Source organism: Anomaloglossus baeobatrachus, chromosome 6, assembly GCF_048569485.1.
Source record: "Anomaloglossus baeobatrachus isolate aAnoBae1 chromosome 6, aAnoBae1.hap1, whole genome shotgun sequence".
Classification (NCBI taxonomy): domain Eukaryota; kingdom Metazoa; phylum Chordata; class Amphibia; order Anura; family Aromobatidae; genus Anomaloglossus; species Anomaloglossus baeobatrachus.
Genome location: NC_134358.1, coordinates 573136598 through 573152901, shown reverse-complemented (window position 1 = coordinate 573152901; position 16304 = coordinate 573136598). Strand labels below are relative to the sequence as shown.

At 45.5% G+C, this 16304-nt stretch overlaps 1 protein-coding gene across 1 annotated transcript in view; it reads left to right on the top strand.

Annotated features, from left to right (window-relative positions):
- Positions 1-16304, top strand: part of LOC142243699 (uncharacterized) — a 272143-nt gene that overhangs the window by 33123 nt on the left and 222716 nt on the right. The gene's annotated exons all lie outside the window — the stretch shown is intronic.

Sequence of the window (16304 nt, the reverse complement as noted above, 5' to 3'; positions counted from 1 at the left end):
ACCTTTTTAACTTCAAGGTTATCTAATATATAAAGCTGAATGTGTGTATGTATGTGTGTGTATGTATGTCCAGGATTGGCATCTGCACCGTCGCAGCTACAGCCACAAAATTTTGCACACTCACAATTCTGGACCCCGAGAGCGTCATAGGCTATGTTTTAAGGGGAAATTTTAACCCCGCGCTTTACAGTTATTCACCAAAAAACCTGCCTCCATTAAAGCAAATGGAGCTGGGAGCCACAGTGCAGCCAGAACTTCAGAAGAATGCGCAGCCACGCCCTTAAATGGAATGTTGGTGTGTCACAATGCAGCCAGGGAAAGAGACAGACACAGACAAGGAAAGAGGCAGACACAGACAGGGTAAGAAACAGACATAGACAGGGTAAGAGACAGACACAAAGGGACAGACAAAGACAAAGAGACAGACTGACAGGGAAAGAGAGAGACAGGTTAAGAGACAGATAAAGAGACAGACAGGGAAACATACAGACAGGGAAAGAGACAGACAGGGTAAGAGACAGAAATAGACAGGTAAAGAGACAGACACAGGGAAAGAGACAGACAGAGAAAGACAGAGATAGATAGACAGACAGGGAAAGAGATAGACAGACAGGGAAAGAGATTGAGACAGACGGAGAAAGAGGCAGGGACAGTTAGAGACAGACAGGGAAAGAGACAGACAAAGAGACAGAGAGATATATACAGAGGGGGAGACAGACATTTTAATTACATTTATATCTATTTGTTTTGGGTTTTTGTGTGCAGAATACATTTTTGTTAATATATTCTATTTTTTTAACTGCAGTTATTAACCCGGCGAAGCCGGGTAGTACAGCCAGTGTATATATATATATATATATATATATATATACCTTGCCCGGGTTATATATATATATATATATATATATATATATATATATATATATATATATACTAGCTGTATTGCCCGGGTTAATAACTGCGGTTAACAAAGTAGAATGTATTAACAAAAATGTATTCTGCACACAAAAACCACAAAACAAATAGATATAAATGTAATTATTAAATTGTTTATTTAAGTTGGCCAAGTAATGTGAAGTAATCTTCTACTCCTTATTCGAGAGCCTTTTGATAGACGACATTCTTAGTTCTTCCTTCAGGTGCACGAACAGATTTTTGACTGTTCCAACTCATGAACAGGCCACATAAAGTTGACCATGAAAAAGCATGGAGCTTGTAAATCAATTCCAACTACTTTCAAAGACTGTCCCTGACAAAACTGATTGGTAAATTGGAAAGCGCGATTTGCCCCCAAGACTTTTCGTTTCACTTTTTCCCCATTATGTAGATAGGGGAAAAATTGATTGGTAAATTGGAATGCGCGGGGTTAAAATTTCGCCTCACAACATAGCCTATGACACTCTTGGGGTACAGACGTGTGAGTGTGCAAAATTTTGTGGCTCTAGCTGCGACGGTGCAGATGCCAATCCCGGACATACATGCATACATACACACACATACATACATACACATGCCCGGGTTAATAACTGTTGTTAACAAAATAGAATGTATTAACATTCCCGGGATAAAATGTATAAATAGAATGTATTAATGCCAGGGATAGTAACTGTCTCTCTGTTTCTTTCCCATTCTCTGTCTGTCTCTTTCCATGTCTGTCTCTGACTGTCTCTGTCTCTTTCTCCATCTGTCTCAATCTCTTTCCTTGTCTGTCTATCTATCTGTCACTTTCCCTGTCTGTGTCTTTCCCTGTGTGTCTCTTACCCTCTTTTTCCCTGTCTGTCTCTTTCCCTGTCTGTCTCTTTCCCTCTGTCTGTCTCTTTACCTGTCTTTGTCTGTCTCTTACCCTGTCTGTCTCTTTCCCTCTTTTTCCCTGTCTGTTTCCCTGTGTCTGTCTCCTTGTCTGTGTCTGTCTTTTTACCTGTCTGAGTCTGTCTCTTAACCTGTCTCTCTCTTTCCCTCTCTTTTACTGTCTCTTTCCCTGTCAGTCTGTCTCTTTGTGTCTGTCTCTTTGTGTCTGTCTCTTACCCTGTCTATGTCTGTTTCTTACCCTGTCTGTGTCTGCCTCCTTCCCTGTCTGTGTCTGTCTCTTTCCCTGGTTGCATTGTGACACGCCAACATTCCATTTAAGGGCGTGGCTGCGCATTCTTCTGAAGTTCTGGCTGCACTGTGGCTCCCAGCTCCATTCGCTTTAATGGAGGCAGGTTTTTTGGCGAATAACTGTAAAGCGCGGGGTTAAAATTTCCCCCTCAAAACATAGCCTATGACACTCTCGGGGTCCAGATGTGTGTGTGTGTGCAAAATTTTGTGGCTGTAGCTGCGACGGTGCAGATGCCAATCCCGGACATACATACATACACGCACACACACACACACACACACACACACACACATATACACACACTGGGATAGTAACTGTCTCTCTGTTTCTCTCCCATTCTCTGTCTGTCTCACCCTCTGTATATATCTCTCTGTCTTTCTCTCTCTATCTCTTTGTCTGTCTGTCTCTTTCCCTGTCTATCTCTGTCATTTTCCCTGTCTGTCTCTTTCCCTCTCTTTCCCTGTCTGTCTCTTTCCCTCTGTCTCTTTCCCGGTGTCTGTCTCTTTACCTGTCTTTGTCTGTCTCTTACCCTGTCTGTCTCTTTCCCTCTCTTTCCCTGTCTGTCTCTTTCCCTATCAGTCTGTCTCTTTGTGTCTGTCTCTTTGTGTCTGTCTCTTACCCTGTCTATGTCTGTTTCTTTCCCTGTCTGTGTCTGTCTCTTTCCTTGGCTGCATTGTGACACGCCAACATTCCATATAAGGGTGTGGCTGCGCATTCTTCTGAAGTTCTGGCTGCACTGTGGCTCCCAGCTCCATTCGCTTTAATGGAGGCAGGTTTTTTGGCGAATAACTGTAAAGCGTGGGGTTAAAATTTCCCCTTGAAACATAGCCTATGACACTCTTGGGGTCCAGAAGTGTGAGTGTGCAAAATTTTGTGGCTGTAGCTGCGACGGTGCGGATGCCAATCCCGGACATACATACATACATACATACATACATACACACATTCAGCTTTATATATTAGATTGGTAATATTAAAGTTATGTGTTTATTATGGACATAAGTGTTATATACATAAAAGGCCTTATTTTTATTCCAACTTTTATCCTTTATTTTATTCCGATTTTCATTTTTCATTTTTCTTCCTATTTTTATTCTGATTATGTTTTATTTAATATTTGAATTTTTAATCAAAATTTTAATTCTATAATTTTTATTTTTCCTTCTAATATTTAATATCTCAATTGAGAACACTTCAAAATTTAATTTAGTAATATTTAATATAAGAATATTACTTTATTAAATATGATTATGTCCAAGTTAATCACATTAAAAGGAAAAGTTACAGTTTTTGGAAGAAAAGAACACTTCGTTCATTGATATATTCATTCATTTGCTTCCTAATTTAACATTATTCTTACATTAGTATGTTAACGCAATAAGGATGAAATATTGGTTATAGTTACACATTTTCTTATATAGAAGGTTATTTAATAAATAATAGACAGATCAAATAAATTAAATTAGCGTAATAAAGATGGAAAAGACCAAGGTACATCTAATTTTACCTTTCTATATCAAATATATTTTTTAATCAATTATAACATTTAAATTGAATAATATGGTGTTTAAATGGAATCATCCAGTCTTTTCTTAAAGGTTGTTTTATTGTCTGTCATTATTATCCCTTTGGTTTAGCATTTTACAAATAATCTAACTAAATAAGCCACATTATTGCCTTTCATATTTAGTATTACATTTTGGTTACATTCAAACACATTGCCACCTATGGGTTGGAAATAATCAACAAACATCAGTTGATAAGAAGACACCATGCCAAAGGACATCAGATATAAGAAGATATCATCTCAGATGACATCAGATGGTGACCGGATCTGTTTTGCATCTTTTTAGATTTATGGAAGTGTAAATATGTATTTTATATGATTATCAGTCACGGCCTACCATAACATTAATCCACTATCGCCAAAGAAAGAAAGAAGATCTGTTATCTTAATGATGTATTAATTTATTTGGAGAGTTTCATGTAAATTTTCCCTCCACAGGGGGATTGCAAAAAGTTCACATTTATCAAATAATTTATAATATAATACATCCAGATCATAAATCTATAGATGGCAGAACTTGATAAAATAAGTTATAGGAAATTAATATTTTGAGTCTGTATTGAGTGTACATATATATACACACTGACATAGTCCTGTCTATATTGGAGGATTACATGATGTGTACAGCAGAATCTCCCTATATGCAGGGTCGGCCTGGCCCACCAGGAGGTCGGGAGAACTCCCAGTGGACCAGTGCTATTGATGGCCACGCCCCTAGGCCCCGCCCCCCTACACCCCCTGGGCCCCTATGGATAAGTGAGAGAGGCCCCCCCCGGCCGGTAATTTCACTAATGATATCGGCACATTGCCGATATGATTAGTGACAATCCCATTCCCTCTGCAGCGGCAAGCAGGGAGATCTCTCTCCCTGCTGTCACTATCAGTGCCGCTCTGACTCCTCTGTGCAGCAACACTGCAGGAGGAGGCAGTCTCAGAGCGATGACTGCTTCCTTCCTGTGCGGGTACCGACAGCATCACGCTGCGGAAGATGGACCCGGCGTCGCCCCAGGCCAGGCTGCAGGAGCAGCAGCACGTGAGTATAGAAGGCGGGGGCCCAGAGCAGGGGCCCTGGGGGGGGCTCTTTACCCAGAGGCGTATCTGGGTGGGGCTGGTGGGGAATTTGCCCCGGGCGCAGCTGTCAGGGGGGCGCTGTCAGGCTGCCTGATGCAGCACTGTGAAAGTCTCCCTGGCAGCTGCGTTTGCCACCCTGCAGTGGGAGCCGCTATTCTTTATATACACAGTATGGAGGAGAGCGGATGGGGAGGGGGTAGTATCTATATACACAGTGGAAGAGAGAGGATGAGGAGGGGGCAGTATCTATATACACAGAGGAGGAGAGAGGATGGGGAGGGGGCAGTATCTATATACACAGTATGGAGGAGAGAGGATGGAGACGGGGCAGTATCTATGTACACAGTGGATGAGAGAGGATGGGGAGGGGGCATTATCTATATACACAGTATGGAGGAGGGAGGATGGGGAGGGGGCAGTATCTACACAGTGGAGGAGAGAGGATGGGGAAGGGGCAGTATCTATATACACAGTATTGAGGAGAGAGGATGGGGAGGGGGAAGTATCTATAGACACAGTATAAGGAGACGAGGAAGTATCTATAGACACAGTATGGAGGAGAGTGGATGGGGAGAGGGAACTATATTTGGACACAGTATGGGGGGAGAGAGGATGAGGGGTGATGTATGGGGTGAGAGAGGATGATGGGTGATGTATAGGGAGAGAGGATGAGGGGTGATGCATGGTTGGGGGATTGTATACGGACATGGTATGGGGAGCAAACGGGAAAGAAATTTTGAGGACACAGAATAAAGAGTGACATGGTATGAGAAGCAAGTGGGCAAAATGGGGAGTGAGGCGTAAAAGTATTTGGACACACAGGAGGTAGTGAGGAGACAGTAAAGCGGGCTTTACACGCTACGAGATCGCTACAGCGATCTCGTTGGGGTCACGGATTTTGTGACGCACATCCGGCCGCTGTAGCGATGCCGTTGCGTGTGACACCTATGAGCGATTTTGCATCGTCGCAAAAATGTGCAAAATCGCTCATCAGCGACATGGGGGTCCATTCTCTAATATCGTTACTGCAGCAGTACCGAAGTTGTTCCTCGATACTGCGGCAGCACACATCGCTCCGTGTGACACCGCAGGAACGAGGAACCTCTCCTTACCTGCCTCCCGGCCACAATGCGGAAGGAAGGAGGTGGGGGGATGTTTGTCCCGCTCATCTCCGCACCTCCGCTTCAATTGGGCGGCGGTTCAGTGACGCTTCTGTGACGTTGCTGTGATGCTGAACGAACCGCCCCCTTAGAAAGGAGGCGGTTCGCCGGTCACAGCGACATCGCAGGGAAGGTAAGTAGTGTGACGGGTCCGAGCAATGTTGTGCGACACGGGCAGAGATTTGCCCGTGTCGCACAACCGATGGGGGCGGGTATGCACGATGGTGATATCGGTACCGATATTGCAGTGTGTAAAGCGGCTTTAAGGGATGAGAAAATGTGAGGGGGCACAGAATAGAGACTGGATAGTGGAGGGATGTGGTCTGGAGAGGGGGCAGAATGGGAGGACAGTGAGGCCATAGCGAGGAGGGGTGTGTGATGAGAGAGCACAGTATAAAGACTGGGCAGTATAAGGGGACACAGTGTAAAGGACACTGTAAACAGTATGCTTAGTATGGAAAGGAGAGGGCAGTGTGGGGGGCATGTATCATATGAAGGACAGTGTGGGGTCATATTTCGTGCAGAGAACACTGTGAGGGGTCATTATTTATTCCGGGGCACAGTGTAGGGCAGATATTTTTAAATAGGAGTATTATAATCATTCTGCTATTTTTAGAGGCATCGTGTTGGGATGTGCTGCAGAAGACCGGAGAACATGAAAATCTACAGAGACGAGCTGTGAATGTGAAAAGTCATCATGGCATCAGGACAAGGTGAAGAATAGAAAGAAACGGCTAGAGACAACATCATCTATAAGGTACCTGAATGTAAATATTTGTGATACAGTCTATGTCTCATCGTTAGGCCTTGGTCCCACTTACGCATTGCTTCTGATGTGAGCACAGTGGAACCCTCACTGATCAGCTGTTCTTGGTGCAGGTGGCCGGAAATGCTTATTTCTGGATCTGCTCCGTCCTCTGATGGTGTCTGCGGCCGGGTACTGTACATCCGCCTCATTGATTTTAATAGGAGACTGCTGCCACTATCAGAAGATGGAGCAGATCCAGAACTGAGCACTTCTGGCCACCACCGGCACAGTATCTAGAACAGGCGACGCCGAACCCCAACTAATCGGAAATTTGTGATCTATCCTAAGGAAGCGCCATCAGTATTAAAAAGTAGAGGACAATCTCTTTAATAAAATCTTGTGCCGTCTGGTAAGTTAAGGGTTACTATGTTTTTATTTATGTTGTTAGGAGCATTAAAAGGGTTGTCCAAGTTTGTGATGAGCTGCAGTCACTCTATGTATCACTCTATGTGACTGCAGACTTCTGAATTCTCACAGTGCGCACACTGCACGCTGTCAAGATTCTCTGGCGCCGGTGGTGACAGTGGGAGGTTACGAAGCTGCAAGTATGAGATTTACATAGATGTGGTCATGTGCTGAACAGACATTCTCAATGAAAGTGAATTGACTACTGCCGGCGTCACACGGGACAATATATCGTGCGGTCGCATTAGCGATCGCACCCGCCCCCGTCGTTTGTGCGTCACGGGCAATTCATTGCCCGTGGCGCACAAAGTCATTAACCCCTTGTCACACGTACTTACCTCCCGCACAACCTCGCTGTGGGCGGCAAACATCCTCTTCCTGAAGGGGGAGGGACGTTTGCCGTCACACAGGCGCCGGCCAATAGAAGCGGAGGGGCGGAGATGAGCGGGGCGTAACATCCCGCCCACCTCCTTCCTTCCGCATTGCCGGTGGGACGCAGGTAAGCTGTGTTCGTCGTTCCCGGGGTGTCACACGGAGCGATGTGTGCTGCCTCGGGAACGATGAACAACCGGAGCACAGAAGGAGGACTGACATTTTGAAAATGAACGACGTGTCAACGAGCAACGACAAGGTGAGCATTTTTGCTCGTTCGCAGTCGTTTGGAGGTGTCACACGGTACGACATCTCTAACGATGCCGGATGTGCGTCACGAATTCCATTACTCCGCCGACATATCGCACGATATATCATACCGTATGACACCGGCATGAGGCCGGACACGTCAAATCGGAATGTGCCCAGAAGTATACAAATCTCATACTTGTATGATAACTTGTATGTATGTTATTCCTATATACAGTACGGTAACTGCATGGTGCTGGCGGGCCCCAAGATTGATTTTTTCCTGGTGGGCCCCAGGTACTCCAGTCCGCCGCTGCCTATATGGTTTTGAACAGCTGCATATATAACATGACACTTCTCAGGAGGAGGGGGTCACTTTTTCTCCGGAGAGTCAAACTACAGCATGTCAGATGCATAGAAGACCCACTATGGAAACACATGCTGCAGGCCTACAGTATATCACCATGGCCTAGCCATTCAGCAACCAGGGAAAGATGAATGAAGACTTCTACTGATTTAGTAAAGAAATGGACTATTATTGAGAACTCCTCACGTAAGCTAACGAAGAATACAATTTTTAATTTCTGCAATTGAACTGTTCTATTTTTGTCAATAATTTTTACTCAATATAAAATACATTTATTTTTACATTTTTTTAAGTCTATTTCTCATGAGACTTATCACGTATTTAAAGAAAAATATATTTAAGGTATATATTTTTAACACAGACATTACACGAGACAATGAATCCTAATCACACTACTAAGGAAACTCTCAACTGGTTTCAGAAAAAGAGAATAAATCTGCTAGAATGGCCGAGCCCCTCACCGGAGCTGAATCCAATAGAAAATGTTTGAATTAAAACTCAGAGTTCATAGAAGGAGCCGGGACCTACAGGATGTGAGGAGTGTGTGTGCGGAAGAATGGACAAAAATCCACCTGAGCAATGCAGGTGACTAGTGTCTCCATACAGGATGTGAGGAGTGTGTGCGGAAGAATGGGCCAAAATCCACCTGAGCAATGCAGGCGACTAGTGTCTCCATACAGGATGTGAGGAGTGTGTGCGGAAGAATGGGCCAAAATCCACCTGAGCAATGCAGACGACTAGTGTCTCCATACAGGATGTGAGGAGTGTGTGCGGGGGAAGAATGGGCCAAAATCCACCTGAGCAATGCAGGCGACTAGTGTCTCCATACAGGATGTGAGGAGTGTGTGTGGAAGAATGGGCCAAATCCACCTGAGCAATGCAGGTGACTAGTGTCTCCATACAGGATGTGAGGAGTGTGTGCGGAAGAATGGGCCAAAATCCACCTGAGCAATGCAGGCGACTAGTGTCTCCATACAGGATGTGAGGAGTGTGTGCGGGGGAAGAATGGGCCAAAATCCACCTGAGCAATGCAGGCGACTAGTGTCTCCATACAGGATGTGAGGAGTGTGTGTGGAAGAATGGGCCAAATCCACCTGAGCAATGCAGGTGACTAGTGTCTCCATACAGGATGTGAGGAGTGTGTGCGGAAGAATGGGCCAAAATCCACCTGAGCAATGCAGGCAACTAGTGTCTCCATACAGGATGTGAGGAGTGTGTGCGGAAGAATGGCCAAAATCCACCTGAGCAATGCAGGTGACTAGTGTCTCCATACAGGATGTGAGGAGTGTGTGCGGAAGAATGGCCAAAATCCACCTGAGCAATGCAGACGACTAGTGTCTCCATACAGGATGTGAGGAGTGTGTGCGGAAGAATGGGCCAAAATCCACCTGAGCAATGCAGGCGACTAGTGTCTCCATACAGGATGTGAGGAGTGTGTGCGGAAGAATGGGCCAAATCCACCTGAGCAATGCAGACGACTAGTGTCTCTATACAGGATGTGAGGAGTGTGTGCGGGGGAAGAATGGGCCAAAATCCACCTGAGCAATGCAGGTGACTAGTGTCTCCATACAGGATGTGAGGAGTGTGTGCGGAAGAATGGGCCAAATCCACCTGAGCAATGCAGACGACTAGTGTCTCCATACAGGATGTGAGGAGTGTGTGCGGAAGAATGGGCCAAAATCCCCCTGAGCAATGCATGCGACCAGTGTCTCCATACAGGATGTGAGGAGTGTGTGCGGAAGAATGGGCCAAATCCACCTGAGCAATGCAGACGACTAGTGTCTCCATACAGGATGTGAGGAGTGTGTGCGGAAGAATGGGCCAAATCCACCTGAGCAATGCAGGAGACTAGTGTCTCCATACAGGATGTGAGGAGTGTGTGCGGAAGAATGGGCCAAATCCACCTGAGCAATGCAGACGACTAGTGTCTCCATACAGGATGATGAGGAGTGTGTGCGGAAGAATGGGCCAAATCCACCTGAGCAATGCAGTTGACTAGTGTCTCCATACAGGATGTGAGGAGTGTGTGCGGAAGAATGGGCCAAAATCAACCTGAGCAATGCAGATGACTAGTGTCTCCATACAGGATGTGAGGAGTGTGTGCGGAAGAATGGGTAAAAATCCACCTGAGCAATCCAGGCGACTAGTGTCTCCATACAGGATGTGAGGAGTGTGTGCGGAAGAATGGGCCAAATCCACCTGAGCAATGCAGGCGACTAGTGTCTCCATACAGGATGTGAGGAGTGTGTGCGGAAGAATGGGCCAAAATCCACCTGAGCAATGCAGGCGACTAGTGTCTCCATACAGGATGTGAGGAGTGTGTGCAGAAGAATGGGCCAAAATCCACCTGAGCAATGCAGGCGACTAGTGTCTCCATACAGGATGTGAGGAGTGTGTGCAGAAGAATGGACCAAAATCCACCTGAGCAATGCAGGCGACCAGTGTCTCCATACAGGATGTGAGGAGTGTGTGCAGAAGCATGGGCCAAAATCCACCTGAGCAATGCAGGCGACTAGTGTCTCCATACAGGATGTGAGGAGTGTGTGCGGACGAATGGGCCAAATCCACCTGAGCAATGCAGACGACTAGCGTCTCCATACAGGATGTGAGGAGTGTGTGCGGAAGAATGGGCCAAATCCACCTGAGCAATGCAGGCGACCAGTGTCTCCATACAGGATGTGAGGAGTGTGTGCGGAAGAATGGCCCAAAATCCACCTGAGCAATGCAGGCGACTAGTGTCTCCATACAGGATGTGAGGAGTGTGTGCGGAAGAATGGCCCAAAATCCACCTGAGCAATGCAGACGACTAGTGTCTCCATACAGGATGTGAGGAGTGTGTGCGGAAGAATGGGTAAAAATCCACCTGAGCAATCCAGGCGACTAGTGTCTCCATACAGGATGTGAGGAGTGTGTGCGGAAGAATGGGCCAAATCCACCTGAGCAATGCAGGCGACTAGTGTCTCCATACAGGATGTGAGGAGTGTGTGCGGAAGAATGGGCCAAAATCCACCTGAGCAATGCAGGCGACTAGTGTCTCCATACAGGATGTGAGGAGTGTGTGCAGAAGAATGGGCCAAAATCCACCTGAGCAATGCAGACGACTAGTGTCTCCATACAGGATGTGAGGAGTGTGTGCAGAAGAATGGACCAAAATCCACCTGAGCAATGCAGGCGACCAGTGTCTCCATACAGGATGTGAGGAGTGTGTGTGCAGAAGAATGGGCCAAAATCCACCTGAGCAATGCAGGCGATTAGTGTCTCCATACAGGATGTGAGGAGTGTGTGCAGAAGCATGGGCCAAAATCCACCTGAGCAATGCAGGCGACTAGTGTCTCCATACAGGATGTGAGGAGTGTGTGCGGACGAATGGGCCAAATCCACCTGAGCAATGCAGACGACTAGCGTCTCCATACAGGATGTGAGGAGTGTGTGCGGAAGAATGGGCCAAATCCACCTGAGCAATGCAGGCGACTAGTGTCTCCATACAGGATGTGAGGAGTGTGTGCGGGGGAAGAATGGGCCAAAATCCACCTGAGCAATGCAGCGACCAGTGTCTCCATACAGGATGTGAGGAGTGTGTGCGGAAGAATGGCCGAAAATCCACCTGAGCAATGCAGGCGACTAGTGTCTCCATACAGGATGTGAGGAGTGTGTGCGGAAGAATGGCCCAAAATCCACCTGAGCAATGCAGACGACTAGCGTCTCCATACAGGATGTGAGGAGTGTGTGCGGAAGAATGGGCCAAAATCCACCTGAGCAATGCAGGTGACTAGTGTCTCCATACAGGATGTGAGGAGTGTGTGCGGAAGAATGGACCAAAATCCACCTGAGCAATGCAGGTGACTAGTGTCTCCATACACGATGTGAGGAGTGTGTGCGGAAGAATGGGCCAAAATCCACCTGAGCAATGCAGGTGACTAGTGTCTCCATACAGGATGTGAGGAGTGTGTGCGGAAGAATGGACCAAAATCCACCTGAGCAATGCAGGTGACTAGTGTCTCCATACACGATGTGAGGAGTGTGTGCGGAAGAATGGGCCAAAATCCACCTGAGCAATGCAGGTGACTAGTGTCTCCATACAGGATGTGAGGAGTGTGTGCGGAAGAATGGGCCAAATCCACCTGAGCAATGCAGGCGACTAGTGTCTCCATACAGGATGTGAGGAGTGTGTGCGGAAGAATGGGCCAAAATCCACCTGAGCAATGCAGGCGACTAGTGTCTCCATACAGGATGTGAGGAGTGTGTGCAGAAGAATGGGCCAAAATCCACCTGAGCAATGCAGGCGACTAGTGTCTCCATACAGGATGTGAGGAGTGTGTGCAGAAGAATGGACCAAAATCCACCTGAGCAATGCAGGCGACCAGTGTCTCCATACAGGATGTGAGGAGTGTGTGCGGAAGAATGGGCCAAACTCCACCTGAGCAATGCAGGCGACCAGTGTCTCCATACAGGATGTGAGGAGTGTGTGCGGAAGAATGGGCCAAAATCCACCTGAGCAATGCAGGTGACTAGTGTCTCCATACAGGATGTGAGGAGTGTGTGCGGAAGAATGGGCCAAAATCCACCTGAGCAATGCAGGCGATTAGTGTCTCCATACAGGATGTGAGGAGTGTGTGCAGAAGCATGGGCCAAAATCCACCTGAGCAATGCAGGCGACTAGTGTCTCCATACAGGATGTGAGGAGTGTGTGCGGACGAATGGGCCAAATCCACCTGAGCAATGCAGACGACTAGCGTCTCCATACAGGATGTGAGGAGTGTGTGCGGAAGAATGGGCCAAATCCACCTGAGCAATGCAGGCGACCAGTGTCTCCATACAGGATGTGAGGAGTGTGTGCGGAAGAATGGCCCAAAATCCACCTGAGCAATGCAGGCGACTAGTGTCTCCATACAGGATGTGAGGAGTGTGTGCGGAAGAATGGCCCAAAATCCACCTGAGCAATGCAGGTGACTAGTGTCTCCATACAGGAGGCATCTGGAAGCTTCAGCACCAACAAAGGCTTTTACACAAAGTATGAAATACATTTCAATAATGTGTTCAATACTTTTTCCCTGTCCCTTCTCATTATCACATACAACTTCATCTATGGACATCAATTGTTTGATTTCTTTGCCTGTGTGGATTGGATGGGTTGTCGCTGATATCTGGTGAGAATTTCATGTAAATAGCACCTTTAGAAATATATTTACCTAGAAAATTGGTCATGTGTTCAACACTTATTTCCTATCTAAAAGTCTTTCTCAATAAATTAGAATATAATCAAAAAGTTAATTTGTTTCAGTAATTCAATACTAAAGATGAAACGCATATATTATAGAGTCATTACACACAGAGGGATCTATGTCACGTGTTTATTATATATTATATAGAGTCATTACACACAGAGGGATCTATTTCACGTGTTTATTATATATTATATAGAGTCATTACACACAGAGGGATCTAATTCACGTGTTTATTATATATTATATAGAGTCATTACACACAGAGGGATCTATTTCACGTGTTTATTATATATTATATAGAGTCATTACACACAGAGGGATCTATTTCACGTGTTTATTATATATTATATAGAGTCATTACACACAGAGGGATCTATTTCACGTGTTTATTATATAGTCATTACACACAGAGGGATCTATTTCACGTGTTTATTATATATTATATGGAGCCATTACACACAGGGATCTATTTCATGTTTATTATATATTATATAGAGTCATTACACACAGAGGGCTCTATTTCACGTGTTTATTATATATTATATAGAGTCATTACACACAGAGGGATCTATTTCACGTGTTTATTATATATTATATAGTCATTACACACAGAGGGATCTCTTTCACGTGTTTATTATATATTATATAGTCATTACACACAGAGGGATCTATTTCACGTGTTTATGATATATTATATAGAGTCATTACACACAGAGGGATCTATTTCACGTGTTTATTATATATTATATAGAGTCATTACACACAGAGGGCTCTATTTCACGTGTTTATTGTATATTATATAGAGTCATTACACACAGAGGGATCTATTTCAAGTGTTTATGATATATTATATAGACATTACACACAGAGGGATCTATTTCACGTGTTTATGATATATTATATAGTCTTTACACACAGAGGGATCTATTTCACGTGTTTATGATATATTATATAGTCATCACACACAGAGGGATCTATTCCTATATATTATATAGAGACATTCCACACAGAGGAATCTATTTCACGTGTTTATTATATATTATATGGAGCCATTCCACACAGAGAGATCTATTTCACGTGTTTATGATATATTATATAGAGTCATTCCACACAGAGAGATCTATTTCACGTGTTTATGATATATTATATAGAGTCATTCCACACAGAGGGATCTATTTCACGTGTTTATTATATATTATATGGAGCCATTACACACAGAGGGATCTATTTCATGTGGTTATTTTTGTTAATGTTGATGATTATGGCTTACAGCTCTGGTGTCTCTCATTGATTCTCTATGGGGCTTAGGTCAGGAGAGTTTTCTGGCCAATCAAGGACAGCGATACTGTGGTTAGTAAACCAGGTATTGGTACTTTTGGCAGTGTAGACAGGGGCCAAGTCCTGCTGGAAAATGACACTTCCATCTCCAAAAATCTTGTTGGCAGAGGGAAGCATGAAGTGCTGTACAATGTCCTGGTAGACGGCCGCGCTGACCTTGATAATACACAGTGGACCTACACCAGCAGATGACATGGCTCCCCAAACCATCACTGATTGTGGAGACTTCACACTAGACCTCAGCAGCTTGGTTTGTGGCCTCCGCTCTTCCTCCAGACTCTGGGACCGCGATTTCCAAATGAAATGCAACATTTACTTTCATCTGAAAACAACACCTTGGACACTGAGAACAGTCCAGTTTTTTCTCCTTGGCCCAGGTAAGACGCTTCTGGCGTTGTCTATTGGTCATGAGTTTCTTGACACAAGGAATACGACACTTGTAGCCCATGTCCTGGATACGTCTGTGTGTGGTGGCTCTTGAAGCACTGACTCCAGCAGCAGTCCACTCCTTGTGAATCTCCTCCAAATGTGTGAATGGCCTTTTCTTAGCAATCCTATCAAGGCTGCGGTTATCCCGGAGCTTGTGCACCTTTTTCTACCACACTTTTTTCTTCCACTCAATTTTCCATTAATATGCTTGGATACAGCACTGTGTGAACAGACAGCTTCTTCAGCAACGACCTTTTGTGGATTACCCTCCTTGTGGAGTGTGTCAATGACTGCCTTATGGACGTCTGTCACGTCAGCAGACTTCCCCATGATCGTGTAGCCTACTGAACCAGACTAAGGGAAAAAACCCTTTTAAAACTCAATTTTATTATTTTATCTTAAAATCAATGAAAATTCATCCACCCATGTGAATACAAAATACAATCACATAAATTCATATAGATACACAGAGGGGGAAGGGCCCAGGGCTATTCCCCTAGTGTTTCCCTTCCTGACCACGGAGGTTGGCATCCTAGATAATGTGAAGTGACACCCCCGCTCTCCGAAGGCTGACCCTCCTGTCCTACACTGGCACTTAGCTTATCAGTTGAAACAAGGCCTAACGCGTTTCCCCCCTTCCTCAACGGCAGTCAGGGATTCGTCAGGGGCATCCCCAAATGAGGATCATCAATGCAGCATGTTTGTTAGCCAGATCGTGTGGTATCCTTAGTATTCTTAGCATCAAAGGTCCCTTTTATACCTATATCCGGAGGTTTGTACTAGCCTCATATCCTGTCATCGGTGTTTGTTCACATGTCACACATGTTCCATGGGACGCACACCGGCTCCGATCACATGTTATGGTGAACCACACGCCAACCTCAGTACTTCTGCATTACCCGGAAGTGACCACACCGGTGGTGGAGCCAGATGAAGGGCCCGTGTGCGTCACCTCCACCGCACTTACTGCTGCTGCATAGCTGGAACACAACCCAACGTGATAGTAAGTGGGCGGGCCAGGGAGCTAGCACGTGATCGGAGCCGGCGTGCGTTCCATGGAACCTGTGCGGAATATGAACAAACACTGATGACAAGGCCTTGTTTCAACTGATAAGCGAAGTGTCTGCTATTGAACACGCGCTCTCTGTCTCCTGGCTTAGCCTTTGTTATTAATGTATACACGGTGGATGATCTCGCGCATTGATTTAAGGTCTG